We start from the raw sequence: 14,244 nt of genomic DNA, 5'->3' as shown, positions 1-14,244 counted from the left end.
CTCTGCCCCCCAGCTCGCACAGAGGGTGTGTCTCCCTGCACCCCCACCAAAGCCCCAGCTGAAGCCCCAGCCCACACCAGCTCCCTCTCCAAAGCCATCTCCAAGGCTATCTGCAATGACTCAGGATGAGCCAGCTGGGTCTGTATGCGCAGCTCCGTAGGAGAGAGCGCCTGTATGAACTGGTCCCGTGCTAGCTCGCTCTGCACGGAGGGGGGCATGTGAGCATATGCCCGCCGAGAGAGGCTCTCAATGTCATTAGCTAGCACCCGTAGAGGCTCTCCAGGCTGCCTGCGTCTATTACTCAGTTCGGAGCGCAGTAGCCCGGGCTGTACACACTGTCCATAGCGCCTCCTCAGTGCTCCCACCAAAGCACCATAATCATGTCTGTCCTCGGGGCTAATCAATATCAAACAGGCCAGAGCTTCATCCGTGAGGCATAATGCCAACTGCAGTGCCCTTTCTTCATCCGACCACCCCCCATCCGACCACCCCCTAAAATGAGCTAACAGTTCAAACTGAGCACTGTAGAAACGATTACATTACAACGGAACGACTTGATTAGTGTAGTGTTAGCTAGCTACATAGTTGTCTTTGCTATCTTTGTATCTAAGATAATTGTGTAGTTTTGAGTAATTATCGGTTAGCTAGCCAGCTATTTTCGTCCGCCGCGCTGCCGTTCTCCTACCTGGTCAACACTGCTAGCTAACACTGCTAGCTAGCCAACTTCTACCGAATAGCAGCACTGTAGAAACTTACATTACAACGGAACGACTTGATTAGCGTAGTGTTAGCTAGCTACATAGTTGTCTTTGCTGTCCTTGTATCCAAGATAATTGTGTAGTTTAGAGAAATTTTGAGAAATTGTCGAGGTTACCTAGCCAGTTAGAGGTTACCTAGCCAGCTACACTTTCAAACAAAGTCAACAACGCAGACACTGCTAGCCAGCCTACTTCACCAGCCAGCAGTACTATATCATTTTAGTCAATAAGATTATATATATATTTTTTTATTTATTATTTTTTATTTTATTTTATTTTTTGCAACGTAAGCTTAACTTTCTGAACATTCGAGACGTGTAGTCCACTTGTCATTCTAATCTCCTTTGCATTAGCGTAGCCTCTTCTGTAGCCTGTCAACTATGTGTCTGTCTATCCCTCTTCTCTCCTCTCTGCACAGACCATACAAACGCTTCACACCGCGTGGCCGCCGCTACTCTAACCTGGTGGTCCCAGCGCGCACGACCCACGTGGAGTTCCAGGTCTCCGGCAGCCTCTGGAACTGCCGATCTGCGGCCAACAAGGCAGAGTTCATCTCAGCCTATGCGTCCCTCCAGTCCCTCGACTTCTTGGCACTGACGGAAACATGGATTACCACTGATAACACTGCTACTCCTACTGCTCTCTCCTCGTCTGCCCACGTGTTCTCGCACACCCCGAGAGCTTCTGGTCAGCGGGGTGGTGGCACTGGGATCCTCATCTCTCCCAAGTGGACATTCTCTCTTTCTCCCCTGACCCATCTGTCTATCGCCTCCTTTGAATTCCATGCTGTCACAGTTACCAGCCCTTTCAAGCTTAACATCCTTATCATTTATCGCCCTCCAGGTTCCCTTGGAGAGTTCATCAATGAGCTTGACGCCCTGATAAGTTCCTTTCCTGAGGATGGCTCACCTCTCACAGTTCTGGGTGACTTTAACCTCCCCACGTCTACCTTTGACTCATTCCTCTCTGCCTCCTTCTTTCCACTCCTCTCCTCTTTTGACCTCACCCTCTCACCTTCCCCCCCTACTCACAAGGCAGGCAATACGCTTGACCTCATCTTTACTAGATGCTGTTCTTCCACTAATCTCATTGCAACTCCCCTCCAAGTCTCCGACCACTACCTTGTATCCTTTTCCCTCTCGCTCTCATCCAACACTTCCCACACTGCCCCTACTCGGATGGTATCGCGCCGTCCCAACCTTCGCTCTCTCTCCCCCGCTACTCTCTCCTCTTCCATCCTATCATCTCTTCCCTCTGCTCAAACCTTCTCCAACCTATCTCCTGATTCTGCCTCCTCAACCCTCCTCTCCTCCCTTTCTGCATCCTTTGACTCTCTATGTCCCCTATCCTCCAGGCCGGCTTGGTCCTCCCCTCCTGCTCCGTGGCTCGACGACTCACTGCGAGCTCACAGATCAGGGCTCCGGGCAGCCGAGCGGAAATGGAGGAAAACTCGCCTCCCTGCGGACCTGGCATCCTTTCACTCCCTCCTCTCTACATTCTCCTATTCTGTCTCTGCTGCTAAAGCCACTTTCTACCACTCTAAATTCCAAGCATCTGCCTCTAACCCTAGGAAGCTCTTTGCCACCTTCTCCTCCCTCCTGAATCCTCCTCCCCCTCCTCCCCCCTCCTCCCTCTCTGCGGATGACTTCGTCAACCATTTTGAAAAGAAGGTCGACGACATCCGATCCTCGTTTGCTAAGTCAAACGACATCGCTGGTTCTGCTCACACTGCCCTACCCTGTGCTTTGACCTCTTTCTCCCCTCTCTCTCCAGATGAAATCTCGCGTCTTGTGACGGCCGGCCGCCCAACAACCTGCCCGCTTGACCCTATCCCCTCCTCTCTTCTCCAGACCATTTCCGGAGACCTTCTCCCTTACCTCACCTCGCTCATCAACTCATCCTTGACCGCTGGCTACGTCCCTTCCGTCTTCAAGAGAGCGAGAGTTGCACCCCTTCTGAAAAAACCTACACTCGATCCCTCCGATGTCAACAACTACAGACCAGTATCCCTTCTTTCTTTTCTCTCCAAAACTCTTGAACGGGCCGTCCTTGGCCAGCTCTCCTGCTATCTCTCTCAGAATGACCTTCTTGATCCAAATCAGTCCGGTTTCAAGACTAGTCATTCAACTGAGACTGCTCTTCTCTGTGTCACGGAGGCGCTCCGCACTGCTAAAGCTAACTCTCTCTCCTCTGCTCTCATCCTTCTAGACCTATCGGCTGCCTTTGATACTGTGAACCATCAGATCCTCCTCTCCACCCTCTCCGAGCTGGGCATCTCCGGCGCGGCCCACGCTTGGATTGCGTCCTACCTGACAGGTCGCTCCTACCAGGTGGCGTGGCGAGAATCTGTCTCCGCACCACGCGCTCTCACCACTGGTGTCCCCCAGGGCTCTGTTCTAGGCCCTCTCCTATTCTCGCTATACACCAAGTCACTTGGCTCTGTCATATCCTCACATGGTCTCTCCTATCATTGCTATGCAGACGACACACAATTAATCTTCTCCTTTCCCCCCTCTGATAACCAGGTGGCGAATCGCATCTCTGCATGTCTGGCAGACATATCAGTGTGGATGACGGATCACCACCTCAAGCTGAACCTCGGCAAGACGGAGCTGCTCTTCCTCCCGGGGAAGGACTGCCCGTTCCATGATCTCGCCATCACGGTTGACAACTCCATTGTGTCCTCCTCCCAGAGTGCTAAGAACCTTGGCGTGATCCTGGACAACACCCTGTCGTTCTCAACTCACATCAAGGCGGTGACCCGTTCCTGTAGGTTCATGCTCTACAACATTCGCAGAGTACGACCCTGCCTCACACAGGAAGCGGCGCAGGTCCTAATCCAGGCACTTGTCATCTCCCGTCTGGATTACTGCAACTCGCTGTTGGCTGGGCTCCCTGCCTGTGCTATTAAACCTCTACAACTCATCCAGAACGCCGCAGCCCGTCTGGTGTTCAACCTTCCCAAGTTCTCTCACGTCACCCCGCTCCTCCGCTCTCTCCACTGGCTTCCAGTTGAAGCTCGCATCCGCTACAAGACCATGGTGCTTGCCTACGGAGCTGTGAGGGGAACGGCACCTCCGTACCTTCAGGCTCTGATCAGGCCCTACACCCAAACAAGGGCACTGCGTTCATCCACCTCTGGCCTGCTCGCCTCCCTACCTCTGAGGAAGTACAGCTCCCGCTCAGCCCAGTCAAAACTGTTCGCTGCTCTGGCACCCCAATGGTGGAACAAACTCCCTCACGACGCCAGGTCAGCGGAGTCAATCACCACCTTCCGGAGACACCTGAAACCCCACCTCTTTAAGGAATACCTAGGATAGGATAAAGTAATCCTTCTACCCCCCCCTCCCCCTTAAAAGAGTTAGATGCACTATTGTAAAGTGGTTGTTCCACTGGATATCATAAGGTGAATGCACCAATTTGTAAGTCGCTCTGGATAAGAGCGTCTGCTAAATGACTTAAATGTAAATGTAAATGTAAAAGCTTCCCAATCCGCCTTACCGGAATACTTCGGGGTCTTAACAGATACGGACGCAGCCGGGAACTGGGCGTCGCCATGTTTGTTTACATCCTGAGCCCCAGATTCCTCGTCCCGCCGCGTCGACGTCACCACTTCGGTCAGCCCACCAGAATCCGCGCGAAACACAGTCGACGAGGCGCTCATGCCCGCTTCAGCCGCCATCACTCTAACGTCCTCCCTCAAGCGGCCTCTGCGCTCCGACGCCCTGGCGATCTCCTCAGCCAGAACCTCCGACGTCCATGCACACGCACCTCCTTGGCCATAATCGTCCCCTACCTCCACCTTCACTTTCGGATTCCCTCGAAGCATTTTCAACCCCGGTTCTCACCTACGGTAGCTAGCCACAGAAGTCAGCTAGCTAGCTGGCTAACTTTTGTCAACGTTTTTACTTCTGACACCAATGTAATGACCTGACAAGATCATAAATGAACAATTGTCCAGACAGAGGCTTGAGTTTGCGAATTGACGGTTTATTAAACCAACTTTACACCGGCTACTGTTTGGGCCGTAGCACACGCCAAATAAATGACAGATAACCCACAAGCCAATCGTGACCTTCTCTTGTGAAGCCCAGACGTAAGAGGGAGAACAAAGGCGAAACCTGGTCTTAACTTCCAATGCTCCATCCCCCTGCCCAACCCCCCTCCACGCCACTCCGCCAACCGCCAGGATGCCCGGCATCAGAACATTCCAGGCATTCCCGTGATTGGCAGATAGCAGGTTGATTGGCATGTCGGACCCCGCGAACACTGGGTACTGGTCAGTACAACACAACCACCTACTAGCCTAACACATAACACACAGCTGTCTGTGCGGGTCGCTACAGTATAATGACCCTTTTCTTCATATAGGCTATGCATTCTTAAGTACGGAATGATAACATCACAGAGAAACCATGTTGTCCTTGGCCCATTTCTTCAGAATGTATTCCACCTGAGGATTCCCAGTGTGCTTCAGCAAGGGCAGCACTTCCCTCAAAGCCTCCCTGTAAAATACACACAATTGAGCACATTATGGTAACATAAACATTCACATTGTTAGACTTCAGCAATGCAAAATACAGCCCATCATGTCAAAAAATGTGTAGGTCACTGAGCTGAGGACAGATTATTTTAACGCTATACAAAGTGGTGACATTCATGATCCTATATCAATCCAATAGATTGCTACGGTAGACATGGTACCTACCTGGGTTCTCTGCTGGCCAAAAGTAGCTGAAAGATACCCACACAGGCTCCCCTTTGCCCTCCCACTATTCAGGGTTGGGGTCCAATCTCTCCAAGACATCAAATGCCTTTGCTGAGTAGTAGAACTGGCCCATCTGTAGATGAGATGAGAGAAGAGTTACACATGGTGCAAATCAGTGGTGTAAAGTACTTAAGTAAAAACACTACTTAAGTAGTTTTTTGGGGTATTTTTGACTACTTTTACTTTACTACATTCCTAAAGAAAATGATGTACTTTTTACTCCATACATTTTCTCTGACACCCAAAAGTACTCGTTACATTTTTAATTCATATACTTATCAATAGAACATCCCTGGTCATGCCTACTGCCTCTGATCTGGCGGACTCAATTGGAGTGTTGGAGTGTCTGTAAATAAATAAAAAACTAGAAAAAGTGTCCATCTGCTTTGCTTAATATTAGGAATTTGAAATTCTTTATACTTCTACTTTTACTACGTAAGTATTTTTTTACCAATTACATTTACTTTTGATACTTAAGTATATTTCAAACATCAATATTCTATGTGGACACAAATATGTGTCAGGGTATTATGCTGTGCTTACCTTGACAGAGTTGAGGTAGATGAGCACATCCTCAAACTGCCTGAGCAGAAAGAAACAAGAAGCCATGCACTGTCTGCCAGGGATGGTGTCTAAGACACAGGGAAAGGAATTGTTAAAGAAAGCACCAGTGTAAAAACACATTTACCATTGAATTAGTGCAGTACAAAAATGTAATTCTAGTCAGTATTTTAAATATCTGGAGGAGCACTCACCACATTCGCTAGCTGAGCCACCAACCAGCTGGAAAAACTGCTGAGCAATCGTCAGATGATCTCTCTGTAATGGAAAAATTACATGATAATGTCACACAAACAAAATCAGGTGGGTATCAAGGCAGAACTATATATATATATACTGTACATGAATCTATAGTTATATATTTACACTGAACAAAAATATAAAACCCAACAATTTCAAAGATTTTACTGAGTTACAGTTCATATAAGGAAATCGGTCAATTGAAGTAAATGCATTAGGTACTAATCTATGGAATTCACATGACTGGCAATACAGATATGCATCCGTTGGTCACAGGTACCTTCAAAAAAAGGTTGGGACATGGATCAGAAAACCAGTCATTATCTGGTGTGACCACTATTTGCCTCATGCAGCACAACACATCTCGTTCGCATAGAGTTGATCAGGCTGTTGATTGTGGCCTGTGGAATGTTATCTCACTCATCTTCAATGGCTATGCGAAGTTGCTGGATATTGGTGGGAACTGGAACACGCTGTCCTACACATCAATTCAGAGCAACCCAAACATACTCAATGGGTGACATGTCTGGTGACTATGCAGGCCATGGGAGAACTGGGACATTTTCAGCTTCCAGGGATTGTGCACAGATACTTACGACATGGGGCTGTGCATTATCATGCTGAAACATTAGGTGATGGAGGCCGATGAATGGTACGACAATGGGCCTCTCTGTGCATTCAAATTACCATCGATAAAATGCAATTGTGTTCGTCGTCCGTAGCTTATGCCTGCCCTTACCATAATCCCACCGCCACCATGGGGCACTCTGTTCACAACGTTGACATCAGCAAACCATTCGCCCACATGACGCCATTCACGTGGTCTGCAGTTGTGAGGCCAGTTGGACGTACTGCCAAATTCTCTAAAACGACGTTGGCGGCAGTTTATGATAGAGAAATCAACATTCAATTCTCTGGCAACAACTCGTGGACATTTCTGCAGTCAGCATGCCAATTGCACGCTCCCTCAAAACTTGAGACATGTATGGCATTGTATTGTGTGACAAAACTGCACATTTTAAAGTGGCCTTTTTTTGTCCCCAGCACAAGGTGCACCTGTGTCATTGATCATGCTATTTAAATGAATCAGCTTCTTGATATGCCACACCTGTCAGGTAGATGGATTATCTTGGCAAAGGAGAAATGCTCACTAAGATGTAAACAAATTTGTGCACAGAAAGCTCAATGAAACAAGGGAACAACACCTTACATGTTGCGCTTATATATTTTTTCAGTGTAGTATCTAAATGTATCTCTGGTACTCACCGACCCCATCTCCTGCCCGAGTGCAGCATTCACAACCCCCTTCAAGATGTACTCCTGAAAAAAAGGCAGGGAGAGGTTACAGCACATATGCACTTACCAAACACCACAATCCATTGAGTTTATGGCTGCACTAACCCTGGCAAAGAGAGGAGGAGGATAGGGAAAGAGGGGGAGATGGCAAGAGAGAGCTTACTGTACGCTGATGTACATTAAGACTAACACTGCCCTGAACCTGAGAAAGAGAGTGAGAGAGAGAAAGGGGGAGGTTAATACACAAACGCCTACCACAAATGACTACCCTGCAAACGTAGAACTACACCGCAAACTACACTATCCTTGTAGAAGGAGGAAGAGGAAAAGGGAGAGCAGGGAAGAGAGGGTAAGATTACTGGACCCTAAAATAGCTGAGAGGCAGGAGACGAATGATAGGCGGGTTGAAAAAATAAAAAGGGAGGGAGAGAAATCTGGAAATGGTGAATGGAAATAGAGGAATGAACCTGTGGTGTGGTGGGTTCTAAGTCTTTGATGAGCTGGTAGGACTCCTGGACATCATCTGAGAGAGATAGAAAAATACAATTACTATCCATATATTAACAGTAAAAAAAACACACTTAGTTATCAATCAGTTATCATTAGATTGGCTAGTCAGTAATAAAAGTGGCGGCCCACCTTCTCTGAGGTAGTAGATGACCAGATTGAGACGAGCCTCAGTAATGACATCAATTAGTGCAGGCAGCACTTGCAAGGCCCCCTCCCCGCTACGAAACACCACCTGAACACCAGAGAACAGCCAGCACCTCCTGGTACACATCGTAGTAGTCCAGCTTGTAGTAGCACACAGAGCCACATACACATTCAGGGCCAGGAAGTCTCTGCAGCAGACACAGTATGAACAGAGCATGAGCTCCGCCGACTCACAGTAGGTACAATGAATCTCTCTTTCCCACCCTCTCACCTGCACAAGCAGTCACTATCCTCCTCTCCAGTCTCCGTTATCTTCTCTCTGCCTCAACACAGGGAAACTATCACTCTCCCTCCCTCCACTCCCTCTCTAACTCCCCCTCTCATAGTCTGTGCCGCTACTCCCATATGTGTCAGGATTACATTTGGAGTGTTGCCCGGTTTCTCTGTCACTCTGTGGTGCCTGTCACCTGTTCTGCAGCAGGATGCGTTTGTAGATGTCGATGGCCTCCTGGTAGTGGGAGCGCATGTAGTGGATGGAGGCCAGGCTGAGCTGGTCCTCTGTCACATCCTCCAACTCCTGGTGGAAACCCATCAGCTGCTTCTCATCATTTAACTGAAAAAAAATAGACCAAAAATAAGGGTATAAAATAACAAATTCTGTTATATAAGTTGTTTGGTACCATAGCACTGAATGAATGAGTTAGCGATAAGGGCGAAAGCTGACCTTGTGAGCCAAGTGGAACAGTAGTCAATTCTGCAGCTGGCATTTAGCGGCTGAAAGAGGTAGAGGAAGCACGTAAGGTCAGGGAGAAAAGGTCTTTAATTTTCCATATCACCTTTTGTAAGAAAGCAACAAAATGTAAGAATGGGGAACACGGTGGATGAGGTACCCTTGCGTGAAGCCTCCTCTGCTTCTTTGTAAAGCCCCAGGAAGAAGAGAGTACTGGCCAGGTAGACCCACACATCCGGGCGGCAGTCTGGTTTGTCTGTCAGGGCCTTGTATTCCTGAGGAAGGAATAGACACATAGGTATTAGTTCATGTCTCACACAATCAAAAACAGGAAAATACTTTCACACATCCAAACCAATGTTACTGAATTCAATAAAGGTTTTCAAACCTCCATGGCTCTCTTATAGTCACCAAGGTGGAAAGCACAGTAGGCCAACCACAGGTCTGCATCCTCTCCTCGCTCGCCAACATTGCGCTGAAACTGAGCAAATTCAACCATATTGATAGGATGAGCATCTTATTTCGCAGACAGTAATGTAAGCACTGCATTGTTCAAAGATATAACAGCTCTATAAACCTATATGTCACACTTCAGGAGGCATGCAGCCAGAATGGCATTTACCTCCAACAACGTAATGGCCCCCAGATAGTCTCTTTGAATTAGGAAGTCCTCCACAAGCGGTGACTTTTTTTCTTTTATCTTCTTATTTACTGGGATCTCCCCACCAACAGCTGCTGGCTTTAATCTGGACAGAATCTGAGAGAATGAATATGAAAATTATAATTATATAGAACTCCACAGCCGGTGCTGTCCACAACAGAGCCAGACATAATTACTAAGGGCCCATCCAACTAGTTACTTGTCTCTAACCTGTGGCTGGGCTGCAACCTGGTCTCAAAGCATTTTGTATTATTCTCTATGTAAATCAGATTTAGAATGATCTGTTTCGTATGAAATGTATTAATTTGTGGATGTCCATCGCCCATATCGTATGATATGTTACGACTTTGCTAAACATACACTATGTAACCATACAACCTAAGTAACCATCTGTCTTGTAACCATACCAAACATGACATACTCATTTCAGTATCCCGGATTTAAGTGTACTGTTACATATGTTACGGTCTAGTCTATGAGACCAGGCTGGCGTGCTAGGTAAAGTTAGATTTCTGCAACAACAAAAAAATATATAATAATCATCCAGCACAGCAATGTTTACAGACTTCTTCGTGTGGTAGCTAACCTAACATTAATGCTAAATTGCATAGACTACTAAGCAAAGGTTCAATAGCTAGCTAGCTAACTGGGACATTCCTAACACCCCGGCCGTCCTACAATCTAAGCTAGATGCCCTCAATCTCACACAAATTATCAATGAACCTACCAGGTACAACCCCAAATCCATAAACACGGGCACCCTCATAGATATCATCCTAACCAACCTGCCCTCCAAATATACCTCTGCTGTCTTCAACGAGGATCTCAGCGATCACTGCCTTATTGCCTGCGTCCGTAATGGGTCCGCGGTCAAACGACCACCCCTCATCACTGTCAAACGCTCCCTAAAACACTTCAGCGAGCAGGCCTTTCTAATCGACCTGGCCCGGGTATCCTGGAAGGATATTGACCTCATTCTGTCAGTAGAGGATGCCTGGTTGTTCTTTAAAAGTGCTTTCCTCACCATCTTAAATAAGCATGCCCCATTCAAAAAAAATGGAACCAGGAACAGATAAAGCCCTTGATTCAACTCAGACCTAACTGCCCTTGACCAGGACAAAAACATCCTGTGGCGTACTGCATTAGCATCCAATAGCCCCCACGATATGCACATTTTCAGGGAAGTTAGGAACCAATATACACAGGCAGTTAGGAAAGCAAAGGCTAGCTTTTTCAAACAGAAATGTGCATCCTGTAGCACAAACTCCAAAACGTTCTGGGACACTAAAGTCCATGGAGAATAAGAGCACCTCCTCCCAGCTGCCCACTGCACTGAGGCTAGGAAACACTGTCACCACCGATATACCCACAATAATTGAGAATTTCAATAAGCATTTTTCTACGGCTGGCCATGCCTTCCACCTGGCTACCCCTACCCCGGTCAACAGCCCTGCACCCCCCACAGCAACTTGCCCAAGCCGCCCCCATTTCTCCTTCACCCAAATCCAGATAGCCGATGTTCTGAAAGAGCGGCAAAATCTGGACCGCTACAAATCAGCCGGGCTAGACAATCTGGACACTCTCTTTCTAAAATTATCCGCCACAATTGTTGCAACCCCTATTACTAGCCTGTTCAACCTCTCTTTCGTATCGTCTGAGATCCCCAAAGATTGGAAAGCTACCAGTCATCCCCCTCTTCAAAGGGAGAGACACTCTAGACCCAAACTGTTACAGACCTATATCTATCCTACCCTGCCTTTCTAAGGTCTTCGAAGTCAAGTTAACAAACAGATCACCGACCATTTCGAATCCCGCCGTACCTTCTCCGCTATGCAATCTGGTTTCCGAGCTGGTCATGGGTGCACCTCAGCCACGCTCAAGGTCCTAAACGATATCATAACCGCCATCGATAAGAGACAATACTGTGCAGCTGTATTCATCGACCTGGCCAAGGCTTTCGACTCTGTCAATCACCACATTCTTATCGGCAGACTCAACAGCCTTGGTTTCTCAAATGACTGCCTCGCCTGGTTCACCAACTACTTCTCAGATAGAGTTCAGTGTGTCAAATCGGAGGGCCTGTTGTCCGGATCTGTGGCAGTCTCTATGGGGGTGCCACAGGGTTCAATTCTCGGGCCGACTCTTTTCTCTGTATACATCAATGCTGTCGCTCTTGCTGCTGGTGATTCTCGGATCCACCTCTACGCAGACGACACCATTTGGTATACTTCTGTCCCTTCTCTGGACACTGTGTTAACTAACCTCCAGACGAGCTTCACTGCCATACAACACTCCTTCTGTGGCCTCCAACTGCTCTTAAATGCAAGTAAAACTAAATGCATGCTCTTCAACCAATCGCTGCCCGCACCTGCCCGCCCGTCCAGCATCACTACTCTGGACGGTTCTGACTTAGGTATTTCCACATATTCTAGGTGTCTGGTTAGACTGTAAACTTCCCTTCCAGACTCACATTAAGTATCTCCAATCCAAAATTAAATCTAGATTCAGCTTCCTATTTCGCAACAAAGCATCCTTCACTCATGCTGCCAAACATACCCTCGTAAAACTGACTATCCTACCGATCCTTGACTTTGGCGATGTCATTTACAAAATAACCTCCAATACTCTACTCAGCAAATTGGATGCAGTCTATCACAGTGCCATCCGTTTTGTCACCAAAGACCCATATACTACCCACCACTGCGACCTGTATGCTCTCGTTGGCTGGCCCTCGCTTCATATTCATCGCCAAACCCACTGGCTCCAGGTCATCTATAAGTCTTCGCTAGATAAAGCCACGCCTTATCTCAGCTCACTGGTCACCATAGCAGCACCCACCCGTAACACGCGCTCCAGCAGGTATATTTCACTGGTCACCCCCAAAGCCAATTCATCCTTTAGCCGCCTATCCTTCCAGTTCTCTGCTGCCAATGACTGGAACGAATTGCACAAAAAAAATCACTGAAGCCTCATATCTCCCTCTCTAAATTTAAGCACCAGCTGTCAGAGAAGCTCACAGATCACTGCACCTGTACATAGCCCATCTGTAAATAACCCATCCAACTACCTCATCCCCATACTGTTATTTGTTTGAACTTTGCACCCCAGTATCTCTATTTGCACATGAATCTTCTGCACATATCACTCCAGTGTTTAATTGTAATTATTTCGCCACTATGGCCTATTTATTGCCTTGCCTCCCTTATCTTACCTCATTTGCACACACTGTATATAGACTTTTCTATTGTGTTATTGACTGCATGTTTGTTTATTCCATGTGTAACTCTGTGTTGTTGTTTGTGTCGCACTGCTTTGCTTTATCTTGGCCCGGTCGCAGTTGTAATTGAGAACTTGTTCTCAACTAGCCTACCTGGTTAAATAAAGGTGAAATAAAATAAAATAAAAACAGTACGTTAATGTTAGCGAACGTTACGTTAGCGTAGCTGCATTCAGTAAAGCAAACACTTACCATGGCCAGTGGAAATTGTCGTTACGAAAGCACAGTAACAGCGCTCAGATAATCAGACAATATACAGTGTGGAAAACAAGTATTTGACACACTGCCGATTTTGCAGGTTTTCCTACTTACAAAGCATGTAGAGGTCTGTAATTTTTATCATAGGTACACTTCAACTGTGAGAGGCGGAATCTAAAACAAAAATCCAGAAAATCACATTGTATGATTTTTAAGTAATTAATTTGCATTTTATTGCATGACAATGTTTTGGAAATTAGTTTTACTTTAGGCTTATTTAATCATATTTCAAATTCATTTAATCTAAAGGCTCCAAGATGTGCAAAAGTTGAAAACGTAAGTATTTTTGTTTTTAGAAGATGCCACAAACCAGCAAAGGTCAGACAAAAAAATCCTATACAATACCAGAAACATTTGCAAAAAGACAGATGCTGAAAGAAAAAAGGGAAATCTGAGCTTACGAAAGCGAGAACAAAGCAGCAAGAGAAGGCAATGGAAATGGAACCAACAGAATAGCAGATGTTAAAGACAAGTTGCACTGGAGACCTACCCATCAGGCAACACACCACCTTAGTCACCAGATGACTTGCAGCCAGCGGGCAAAACACATGCCCCTAACACCCCTTCATTGTCTGAAACATTATTGCAGTTAAAGCAAAAGTATTAAAACATGCGCAGTGCCAAGGACAAACAAATCTTCAAAAATGCTCACAGGCAACATCCTGAAAAATATGGCCTAGTAAAAGCTGCAAACAGAGAATTTGGATTTTCAGCAAAAGCAATGAGGGCAATTGAAAACAGGCCAACAAGTCTTCAATACTCCAGGAGAAAGCAATGTAACAGAATCAGAACAGCCACAGAAGAGAAAAATCACTAGAATCTATGAACATGATAACAGTAGATCAACATGGAAAGAGGACACACAAGGAACAAGACAAACAAGCAGAAGCACTTCTTTAATGGCACAATTCAGAACCTTAATCAGAATTTTAAGAGGAAATATTCAGAGATTAAAATGTCCTATGAATTCTGCAAAATACTTCCTTTTGGGTTGTCAAGCCAACAGTCGATAGGGACACGTCTCTGCTAAACCCACACCAA

At 46.6% G+C, this 14,244-nt stretch overlaps 1 pseudogene; it reads right to left on the bottom strand.

Annotated features, from left to right (window-relative positions):
• Positions 1–5,530: 5,530 nt before the first annotated feature.
• LOC120044038 lies at positions 5,531–10,087 on the bottom strand (annotated as a pseudogene).
• Between the last annotated feature and the right edge of the window lie 4,157 nt (positions 10,088–14,244).

Source organism: Salvelinus namaycush, chromosome 3 (genome assembly GCF_016432855.1).
Source record: "Salvelinus namaycush isolate Seneca chromosome 3, SaNama_1.0, whole genome shotgun sequence".
Classification (NCBI taxonomy): Eukaryota; Metazoa; Chordata; class Actinopteri; order Salmoniformes; family Salmonidae; genus Salvelinus; species Salvelinus namaycush.
Note: the sequence above shows the minus strand (reverse complement) of the source record. Positions and strands in the feature narration are given on the sequence as shown.